Here is an 11,338-nt window from a genome sequence, read left to right as displayed (position 1 = left end):
TGGAGACTTGTGCCACCACAGGAGCATGTGGCCCTGCAGAAGTGCTAGAAAACTGCAACTTGGCTTTATAATCCCCGTGATAGTTCAGGACAGCTGAGGATGCTTGTAGCCATGGGCCTCACAGTGCAGAGGACTCCAAGTCGGACATGGTGGTGTGTGGAGCAGTGGGAAGGTGGTGGGCCCAGCTCCTGCCATGGTGCCACCTGCCAGGCTGGCGCAATGTGATGAAGGCCAGCTGGGCTGAAGCTGAGGGCTTGCAGGGGGACGCCATGTGCTACTGCCCTGACCCTCCTGGGGACAGCAGGCCCTGGGGCTGGAGGTGCCCTGTTGTGCTGATTGAGCCCCCCTGCCTGCAGCCAGCCCCAGCCCAGGCCCATCATGGGGCTGCTGGCCTGACCCGTGCCCACTGCTAGCCCCAGGGCCTGCACCGGGCCAGCTGGGCTCTGTGCTGCAGACGGGAAGGCAGTGGGAGCCTCCTCTGATTCAGATGTTCCCAAGGAGTTCATATTCCACACCTGACATTTAGAAACCAGGAATCCTGCTGATTGATAGGATTTGATGCGGTGGAGTATATTTCACACTGTGTCATTTATCCTGGTGCTGCCTCATGCGAAATATCAGCCGTCCAGGAGCTTTTCTGATCGCTCTTTGAAGCACTGGTTCCTGATAAAGTCAGGAGAAGGATGCCCTTTCCCCCCACATTAAGGGCCAGGGGTGGCAGCAACTTTTATCCCCATGACAGGATCAGGCAGCTCAGCCCCTTGCACCCAGGGCCACAGTGGGGTCCTGCTGCCCTCGCTTCCCCTGGGGTTCCCTTTTCTCCTTTGGGAACCACACAAACCCCATTTCTCCCAGCCCACTTCCCTTCAACAGCACCCCTTCTTGTGCTCCCTCTCCCTGTCTGTTTTTGGATTTGCTCCCAATGCTCTTTTTAGCCTTTGGAGGAATATTTTTAACTCTCCTGAGGTTGCTGCTGTTGACAATGGAAATCTATTGTGTTTTATGTGCCTGGAAAATGAATTTCCATGTCAGAAGAGGAGAGCAATTATCACAAGCAAGAGAGATCAAATTGGGTCTTTAAAAAGAAAATAAAGTTCAGATCTTATCTGATTAATGAGATTTCTTCCAAACCTTAACAAATCTTAATTACAGTGACTCTGCTGGAAGGGATGAGGTAAAGCTAGGATTGGGGGCTATCTAAACAGAACCGCTCTCTTCCGAGCTAGAGTACATCCCTGCATGAAAGCAGCAGGGACGGCCATTGAGTGTGGAAAGCTGCTCAGCTGGAAACCAGCGAGGCAGGATTCTCCATGGAGCCTGAGCAGCTCCTTCCCCGAAGGCCGGCGGCGCTGGGGGACAGCCCCGCCACCCCAACCACGCCGTCCCGCCACCTGGCAGCCTTGTCGCTTCACATCCATCGTGGCCACTGTGCATTTCCCTCCTGCCCCCCTTTATTTTTCTTTTTCCTTAATAAGAACAATTGTTCAGTTGTTGGAGATTTTTATTCTCACTTTCCTGATTTTATTTTTTTTTAAGTAAGCTCCCTGTTTAAAATAGGCAGAGGATAAAAGTTGTTTATATGGTTTAAGCTCACAAAACACTTCCAGATGATTTATTGGACTGCCTGCAACACAGGCCAGAGATTGTCACCCCGCTACCTCTCTGTTGTGTACAATAACTTGTGAGAGTAAAGCTGCACTTCCAGGAGGAACATGTCTTGATCCAGAGATGTTGAGAAAGGGAGACTCTGGCACTTCCCATAATAGCCAGCTTGAATGGTTCATCGCCCCGACTTCCTCGTACAAATAAAACAAAATAAGAATAGTCTCCTACTTCATTTTTAATTGGTACTTGTCTGGCTTCAGTATTTATCCATCGGTTCTTGTTATGGCTTTCTCTGGCAGATTAAGGAGTTTTTTAGTACCAGATATTTCTTCCCCTGGAAGAAAAGTATATGCAGGAAGCAAGTCACCTCTTGATCTTTTTAATAAACTAAGCAAAAGATTCCCTTCAAATCTTCAGTGTAATATGTTTTTCCCCCAGTTTTGGTTAATGTTAAGGGCTCTTCAACCCTGCCACTGGAAAACAAGCTTAGAAGAAAAGAGCAGGAAACAGAAACAAGTTAAAACCCCTGGAAAATCAGACAGCCACACACTCCCTCCCCTTTGTCTGTATGAATACATTGTCTCCCTTCCCATTGTCTTTGTAACAAATTTGGGAAAACATCCATGGTGTAAAAGATATTTTCCAAATCTTTGTATCATTTCAGATTAATTATTAACAGCTATTAGCAGAGACAGAACCGGCTGTCAGCATTTGAGCGAGGGGTAAAAATGACAGCCGATGCATGTATTTAGCCACACGCACATTTGCAGGGTATTGGTGAGAATGAAAGGAAGCGTTTCAGAGTGCCCGAGCATCCTTGCATGCTCGCCCGCTGCTCTGCTGCGCTGCTCCGGCACAGACGCCCAGCTAGTGTGGAAAGCAAGTGAGCCCTAATGGGAGCTCCCTGTCCAGCCGGCTCTGGAAATGGAGCAGTCTGAGGGGCTGAAACCGTCCGAGAGAAGCTCTCACAGGAAGATCTGAAGACGAGGAAAATAAAACAGGTACCTGCGCTGCACGTGTGTCCTCTAAAAACTTTCTGCGGCTGGACTCTTAGGATTTGTACCTGGTGCTTCCAGTTTAAACTGCTGTTCACAAATTTTGGTTGTGTCCCTGATTTATTCAGCAAGATTTTTACCCTCTGTTATCAGCCCTGTGAAGTTTCAAAATGTGTAAATAATTTAAATTATTTTTGCCTCATTTCCACTGTCTGATATGATTCTCATCTGCCTGTCTTGTTTGCCTGATTTATGAAGGTTTGTTTTTTAGGAATTGCCTCAGTTTTTACTAAGGGAGAATTTTTTTTAATCGTGATAAATTTTGTTATTTTATTGCCAGCTTTGTCTTCAAGGCCCTGAATTGGTGGAGCCCTTCTGCAGTTATTCAACTTTAGGCATGCACTTAAATCTTCTTAGAAGAAACGGTCTTAGGCTCAGAATTAAAATTTAATGTTTTCCCAAATTGAGAGCTGAATCTTTAGAAAATATCTCAACTTGCCCTGTTTCTAATTGTGATTATTTTTGCAAACTTTATTTTAGGATGCTGGGAGAGGAACACTCACAAATACATTTATAGAGAACTGTGGTTTCCATTCTATTTCTTCACACTTTGCAATGAATGCATTACAAAAACAACACATCTTTCCTGGTATTTTCAACTTTAACACTTAATAATCAAAGAGCAAGCCCTCAAACCAGCAAGATTATAAAAATAACATAGTTAGGATTCTTGTACTGGCTTTCTGTTTTAAGGGGCTGCATATGTGGCATTTTCAAGTCATCCTCTGCTTTGTCCAAGGTTAGAAAGTTACTTTTTAATTGAAAGCTGAATTCCTGGTCCTGACAAGTGACTTTTTTCTTCCCGAGCCTCTTTCTCTCCAAAGTCTGCACACTGTTTTAGCAGGAAGGACACTGCATCTGCCTGTGAAACTGCTGTCCCAAGCAATGCCACTGGGTTAGGAGCTGGCAGCCAGGCACCGGGAGCCACCAAACAGTGGGAATCTACAAACAGAGCCTGGCTTGGCCGTGCTGGCTCTTCAAAATCATGGGCTTGATCCCCATTCACCTCTCACAGTTGCAAAACTGGCTTAAAAATCACCATGTTAAAAAAAAAAAAAAAAAAAAAAAAAAAGAAAAAGGGAATTAGCAAGTGGCTTCTTTTCTGATGCCATTGTGCTGTGGAACAGCAGGCCAGCTTTCAAGCTTTTTGCCGCATCTACAACAAATAGTTATTTCTTAAGAAAAAGGATTAAAAAAGTCTGCTCAGAGCTTTGCATATAATCCTATGACTCCAGGACCCAAGGCTTTGAGTAATATCAAAATCGAAATAAATTCTCCCTGTGAGAATCATAAGAATCTGCCAAATTAGTTCACAGGGGTAAACAAACAGCCAAATATTAGTATTCCACACTAAGAGCTAAATCCTATAAGTGGGGCCAGGGTTGCACATGGATTATCCTTTTATAGTTCAGGCGTGGATTTACCAAGGGGATTATAGGCCTTGCCCTCCCAGTCTCCCCTCCGCCCTGGTGCTGCCTGGACCCAGCAAGCAGCACAACCCTCCCGCCACCCCACAGCCTCCCCTGGCACACCTGCCCCCTGGCCCTCCCCTCCGAGCACCCTGAAATCCAGGGCAAATTGTCACCCCTGGGTGCAAGATAAAAAAAAAAAAGCAGGGCCAGGAGCGATGCAGGGGTCAGCCCTGGATCCTGAATGGGTGCAGCATCCCTGGGGGATGGGGGATTAGTCCCCAGATGTCCCGGCCTCCTTTCTTCCTGCCTCTGCTTTGCATTGCCCAGCCCTGTTCCCTGAACGGGATAAGGACAATTGGAGCTGACACCCTGCTTCAGTTTTCCTTCCGATCCTGCTGCCCTGATGGGCTGTCACTCCTCATATCTCGCACGCTTCCACTGCCTCCCTCGGAGCATCAGAGGGCTCTGGCTGCAGCCAGGGTGCTGTGTGATGCGGAGGTGCCGCACACTTAGCGATGTGATGGGCTTATTCTCTCCTTGCCTCTCTTTCCCTACTGTATGCACATATATACATAAATACATACATATGCACCTGCATGTGGACGCACAGACATTTTATTATCAAAATAAACACAGCTATTTTAAACTGGATTTTTGCTGTTATTTTCAGGCAAAAACAATTCTGCAGCATCACTGCTTGCACCTTTTTATTTGTGTACTTTATATATTATTGCTATGACATAAAAGCATCCAGTTTTCTGCAAGACACAAAATACAGATAACCTCTGTGGTGAAGACTGTGAAACCTAAACAAAACAGACAATGTAGACAGGGCTACCTGAGAAGCACAGAAGAATGAAGATTAGTCTTGTTTCGTTTTAATAAATACATTGTTAACATTACCAGACAAGAAACAGACATGTTTTCTTCTCCCCCCCCCCTCCATCCTCCTATTTAATAGTTGTTCCCTCTCATTCACACAATAGAGTTATGATGCAATGTGAAATAAAGCCTGGTTTAGGCTGCTGGCCCCAATTCAACAGCCCTGAGTCCCCAGCTTGCTCTGGAGTGCTCACGTGCTTACGATTTCTCTAGGTTGGTGCCCTAGATCACGCTGTCTATTGACAGCTGCCCTTTTGCTTACAAATGAAACCATCCCTAAATCAATAAGAAAAACCCTTATTCTCCTCACCTGTTTAATGCCACAGCTGCGGGTTGCTGTAAGATTTGTGAACAAGCTGATGTCTACGGAGAAAGCAGTAAGAAAAATAACACCTTTCCTACCAAACTGAGCGGGTGTTTTATGTTTACATACAGATCACCTTCTGGGGGTTTTGTTGTTGAGCTCGAGAAATTTGCTGGGTAGATTGACAAGCGCGGGCTATTGTCTTGTGTACTTTTGCCCAAAGCAGAGCCACATTGCTTTAAAGGGACACTGTCAGCTTGACTGTTTTTCAGAAAGGCACATTTTGAATGAATCTACGTTTGGGTAATGAGCATTTCTCTTATCACTTTAAAAACAATTCTTTATTATTATTGTTATTATTATTATTTTTTTAACAAAAGGTCATCTTTTGCTTCCTTCCTCCAAACCCATGCTTACCTCCTATCCTGGTGGTTTTCAGTTCTTTGGGTGTATAAAGGCAAAAGAAGTCTGTGATACAGAGGAATCTGTGCACTTGGTCCTGTACAAAGAGAGTGGGATGGGGTTAAAGTCAGTGCCCCATCAAATAGACTGCTGGTCCCCCGGAGCGGAAGAATTGTCTGGCTGCAGGGGGCTCACCTAGCACTCAGCTGACATCAATTTAATGGCATTTGCTTGCTACTTGACCCAGGTCTGAGTCACTGGACGGCTCAGTTTCCTAGCTGGAAGATAGAGATGCCTTGTGAAGTTGGGAAGTTCAGGTGCTCAAAAGAAAAGCAGCTAGCAGTTGAGATGTTTTGCACATGTTTCTTGTCTCAGCATGCTTTCTTGTTCAGTATTTATTGCCTTCATCTTCCTGGATGCAGTGTGTGGAAGGACCTCTCACCTGGACATCAAAGTCATGGAGCTTTGGAGAAGGGGGCTGGCTGGGTGAGGCTCTAGGGGAAAATGCAGAGATGAAACCAGGATGTTTCCATTTGATTTCCCTTTCCTGTATCTCCTGGAGGTGGCAGAGCCTGGAAAGATGTGAGTGTGGCAACATGGAAAGCTTCAGCCAGAGCAAGGATCTGGGGAAGGTGGGCTTTTATTTATAGTTGGGCACCCTCCAATTCACATATGCACACACTGTCAAGACAGGTGTGCTTGAAAACCTCTTACACTTGATTTGTGATGCCCAGCAAACACCTTAATTCCACAGTACCAGCCATGGTACAGAGCCACTGAATCACCCAAGCAAGTGGCCTCTGCTCTTTCCCTGCTGTTGCCTGCCCCATCAGTCAGCGTTTTGGGGCAAGCATATTCTCTCCTTTGACCATCCACTGTGCCTAGCTGCTCCTGAAATGACCAGCACACATCCACAGCTAGTTCCCTCCCTCCTCCTCTGATGGGAACTGCAGTGGGTCACATTGCTAGCATGCCATGGCCATGACTCAGGTCCTACAGATGACCCACATTTGTTTCTGCCCCCAGTCATGCGTTCCACATGGGACCAGCCGCTTTGACGGAGGTTTTGGCTACTGCCCCAGGAAGTTAAATCGCAGACCCCATTGGTTTGAGGCTGGAATTGGGACCTTCTCCCCGGAGGGTGTCTCAGCCGTGGTGGCTAACCCCGCTGCCTGTTGTTTTTGCCCAGGCAGTTTCATTACCACATTCTTCTTCTGAAACTGATACATCAGTTTTAATTAGTTAGGTTTTCTCTTTCTATCCAGAGGAGCCTCCTACCTTCAAAGACTGACTTTCAAACATTAACTCTTCTAAATGTTTCCCCCCACATGCGAGCCCCTCCCTGTCCTGCCTTGTAAATTATGTTTAGCTCTTTACTTTCAGCAGGCAGGTACTTAGTGTGATAAATTCAGGTTAGTGTCTCCTTAAGTGTATCTCTGTGTGTGTGTATGTGTGTGTGTGTGTAAAGAACGAGCAAAATAAAGTTGTATTGAGCCATAAATTACTGCGCCAGCATCATAAATTGCCAAGGGAAAGCTTCATTTTTGAACTTTTCTTTCAACTAAATGAGATAATTAATGTAAGAGAAAAAGAAATGGGGGGGAGACCTTCCCCCTGCGTGGAGCCCTTTGCCTTGATGTTTCGCTGTGAAACGTGGAGGTTGCCGTGGGGTGGAGATGGCACTTCTTGAGGGGAGGAAGCAGTGATGGAGCCGGAGGTCTGGGCAGGTGGGGGTCACAGGGACAGGCGGGTGTTTTCCTTTGGCCGGGGCTGTGGGAGGGACCCTAATGCGGGCTGTGACCCTTTTTAATAAAATGCCTAGGAAAGCAAGGGGCCAGGAGGGGGGCCAAGAGGGAGACGCGGTGGCTGGGGCTGGCAGGAGACTGTCATGAGATGAAAGTGGCCCTTCTTCCATTCCTCTCCTCCCGCCCCGCTGTCAGCACTTTTTAATGTCAAACGGTGCAAGCGGTTGGTGGGGCTAGTTTCTGTCTCCATGTATGTATTTTTTTTTCACTTTCCCCAGAACTTCTGCCACATGAATTCATTGTTTGGGAGCAACTGGAGCACTGTGCGGGTGGGCCTGCAGACATCCTTTTCACCAGGACCTCCAGCTGAACTTTTTTTCAGGTCTTTCTCTGAGTCGAAATCTTGTCAGGGAAGGTCTCCTTCTCGCCCTGCCACACTTGAATCCTGGACTGCCCCGGGGTCTAAAGCTGGCCTTACAGAAGCTACTACCAAGACCAGTGCAGGCATCACACTGTGAATAATGTCTGTGTGATAACCCAGTCCCTGCACACGGGTTTGTAATTTAAGGGACCTGGGTGTCTCTGCCACCAAGCCGTCTCTGCAGTGGATCTGGTCCACAAGACCCCCAAAAAGAGTAATTTCTGCAGCCTAGCTGATGGGAGGTACCTGACTGAGCCATGGTGAGTGGATGATCACAAGCCCAAGCTGTCCCCAGATGCAGATCAGGATACATTTTGACACTGCTGAGACTGAAACTGCCCCCTTTTTATAAATTTAAGCTCAGTAAGCCCAGCTTAGTGGTCAGGGGTCTACATGCCTGTGCTGTGGGTTGGAGCAGTGCTGCCTTGGCCATGCTGTGCTTGACCTGGTACAGGGACATCGACTGTTTCCTGGGGTGATGTGTTTGGGGTTGTGGGGCTGTCCCCAAACCAGTGGGCTCGGTGCCTGCCCTCCGCTCAGGGTTGTGCACCGTGCTGTTTCGCAGCAGAGTGTGTTTGGTGAGGAGCTTTGCCTGTCTTAAGCACCTTTCGAATACATTGGGCACAGCTCATTGAATCCTTTAACAATCCGGCTCTGTCTCCTCACCCCCCTATTCCCCACAGCCAATGCCTGTTTTCAAGAAGCAGCAGTGGCTCAGGCTCCCTCCCACCCTCTCCCCACAGTCATTTGGGCTCTGTCGCCATCCCTCCTGCAAGGGGATTGTCCCCCCTCGCCACCCCGTTTTGTAGAGCCCTCTCTGAAAAGAGAGGATTTTGTTGTTGGCAGTTCGCTCCCTGCTCATGAGGATTTTCCAGAACTCAGCAATTCCCAGGCCCTACCCCTGCATGGTGAGAGCTGGGTAATGGGCCATTAACCAGAGGAAGGGGAACTCTCCAGTGGCTGCAAGCAACAATAACAACAAAACAACCCTAAAACAACAAAGCATACCCAAGAAAAATGCACCAAACATCAGGACAAGTTGCAAGGAGAGGGAAAAAAAATAAAAGAAAGAAAAAAAAAAAAAATAAAAGGCAAATCTAGAGAGATGTGATTGTAAAACCTTGGTTAAAAACTAAAGCCCTGGTAAAGTAGTTGCATTCCCCAGTGATGAGGAGAGGGGTTTAGATGTGAGTCACACAGCTCCAGCCCCAACAGTTCCTCTGCCCCTGCCCTCACCAGTCCCAAAATGCTCACTGCTGGGCTGGGGATGCTGCAGGAGAACAGTGAGTGAAGGTGCTGGGACCCCAGCATCTCTGCCCAAGGCAGCAGCTGGATCTGGGACAGGTAAGAGGGAAGGAGCAGATACAGGCTGAGGCAGGTGGGAAGCTGGAGAGAAGGTCCTCCTCGGGACATGCATGGGTATGGTGGGGCTGGGAGTGCAACGAGGGGGGCGCAGGGGTGCTGAGTGTGTGCAGATAGCAGCTATTCAGGGAGGTAATGAGGTGCAGGGGCTGAAAATGAAGCAGTGCAGGAGCAGGCAAGGCACTTGCAGTAGCCGCAATGTCCCTGAGCTAGCTAGTGTCAATGGCTTGTAAATCTTTAATGGCCTACCCATTTAGTTGAGCTGTGCACCCAGTATAATAAAGCTCTTTGGGGCAGGGAATGAGCACCCACTTGGGAGTTAGACCGGTGCTGCTCTGCTGAGGCACTTGTTTCGCTGGCGGGTGCTGGGACAAACTCTTCAGCAGTGCCTTGCAAGGGAGAGACCGACGGCTCTGCAGCCTCCCAGCTCTGCTGCCAGACAAACAATGCAAATCATTCTTTCCAGAGCTGCATCCGTAGTTTTACTGTTCTCATTGCAAATTCACTTGCTTTGCTCTCTGGCTAAATACTTTGCACCTGCAAACATGCACTTGAATGCCATTTTGGTGGTGCTGCTGGTTGGAAATCAATATTAATTTACTTGTGCGTATAAATACAGAAATGTATTTATAAGTTTCAGATCAGTTGCAAACACATGCAAATTCTGTACATAAATTCTCACTCATTTATGTAATCTGTTCAGTAATATCATTAAGGAGAGCACATCCGCTGCCTGACTGGAGTTATATTTGCAGTGTGCTGAGATCAGCTGTGACTGTTTGCTCACTGCACCTCCATGCCCGTGCAGTTCTCAGCAGGGGGTGGGTGATGCTCTGGCTCCAGGTACCTTCTGCCTTTTTCCTGTGATATGCTATTACTGTTTTAAGGTGTTTTTATTATTATTATTATTATTATTATTATTAATAATAATTATTATTATTATATTTCTTTGGGTTTTGTTTGCTCTATTGAGGACGAGTTGGTTTGGTTCAGGATTCTGGAAAATATTTTGTGGTGTGGCACATAGGGAAGGATTTTCTGGTTTCTCTTGGACTCAAAACCTGTTGCAAAGGCACCTGTGATTGCACACACAGTGGGTTTGATGGCATAGCCGGTGTTCTGCAGTCTTGTATCCCTCCAGCTGCAGATCATGTGAAGAGTACGAATTATTTACAATTCTACAAAAAAGAAACATGGTCAAGCAAGACATCATTAAAATACACTCTTAACAAAGCACCATGTGTGTATTTCTCAGAGATGTCATTTGAGAAGTGCCCACTAAATTACTGCTCAGAGAAGTAACTTTGAATGAAAGGAAAAATCATCTGGTTAAACATATTGTATGTCAGTGCTGAGAAAATCATTAACATATATATGCCGTAGAGAAGAGAATTCACCAGCTAAAGTCTATCAATAAAGATATACCACATTTTTATGATGCTGGAATTAAAGAGACCTGATAGAATAATACCACACTCATTTTATTTAAAAATATGGTCTTGTCAAAGCTGTTTCCCTTTCAGGATAGATGAAACTCAGCCATATCAATATTACTGATTTTAAATTGTCATTTTTTAAGCTGAATGCTTTATTATTTTTAATTATTTAATAATTCCAGCAGATGTGAATTTGTCCGGCCACTGATTTTTTTGGTAAGCCATTTTGGCTATTGAAAATGCTAGGAAAGCAATCCTGAGAAAAGGCACAGAATTTTATATGCACAACAATATACTCAGTAATATTGCCACTTTCCACACCAAAACATTCCTGAATAAGGCATTTGGTTTAATGAATATGCATTTTGAATATAAATTTTAGGCCTGCCTTAGAAGTTGTAAGACGAAGTGCACAGAAATGAAGATTCCTCTCTGTATATACCTAAGGTAGAATAAGCCAAATGCTGTGTTGCACTATTTAATAGGTAATACATTGCTATGACAGGTTGCAGTGTTAGGGTACCTTACCCTAGGGCTGAATTCAGGTCAAATACTGACTTTTAGCTTTCTTTTATTTTTATTTTTTTTTTGTTTTGCCTTTTGCATAGAAGTCCTCATTTCATGAACATGAATTTTTGCATTTGATTTCCTATGCTGTTTTAAAAGAGGAAAAATGAAACAAAGACAGACAGGAACAACTAATACTCAAGAGGA

This window comes from Aythya ferina (assembly GCF_964211825.1).
Source record: "Aythya ferina genome assembly, chromosome: 7".
NCBI lineage: Eukaryota > Metazoa > Chordata > Aves > Anseriformes > Anatidae > Aythya > Aythya ferina.
This window is presented reverse-complemented; position numbering follows the sequence as displayed.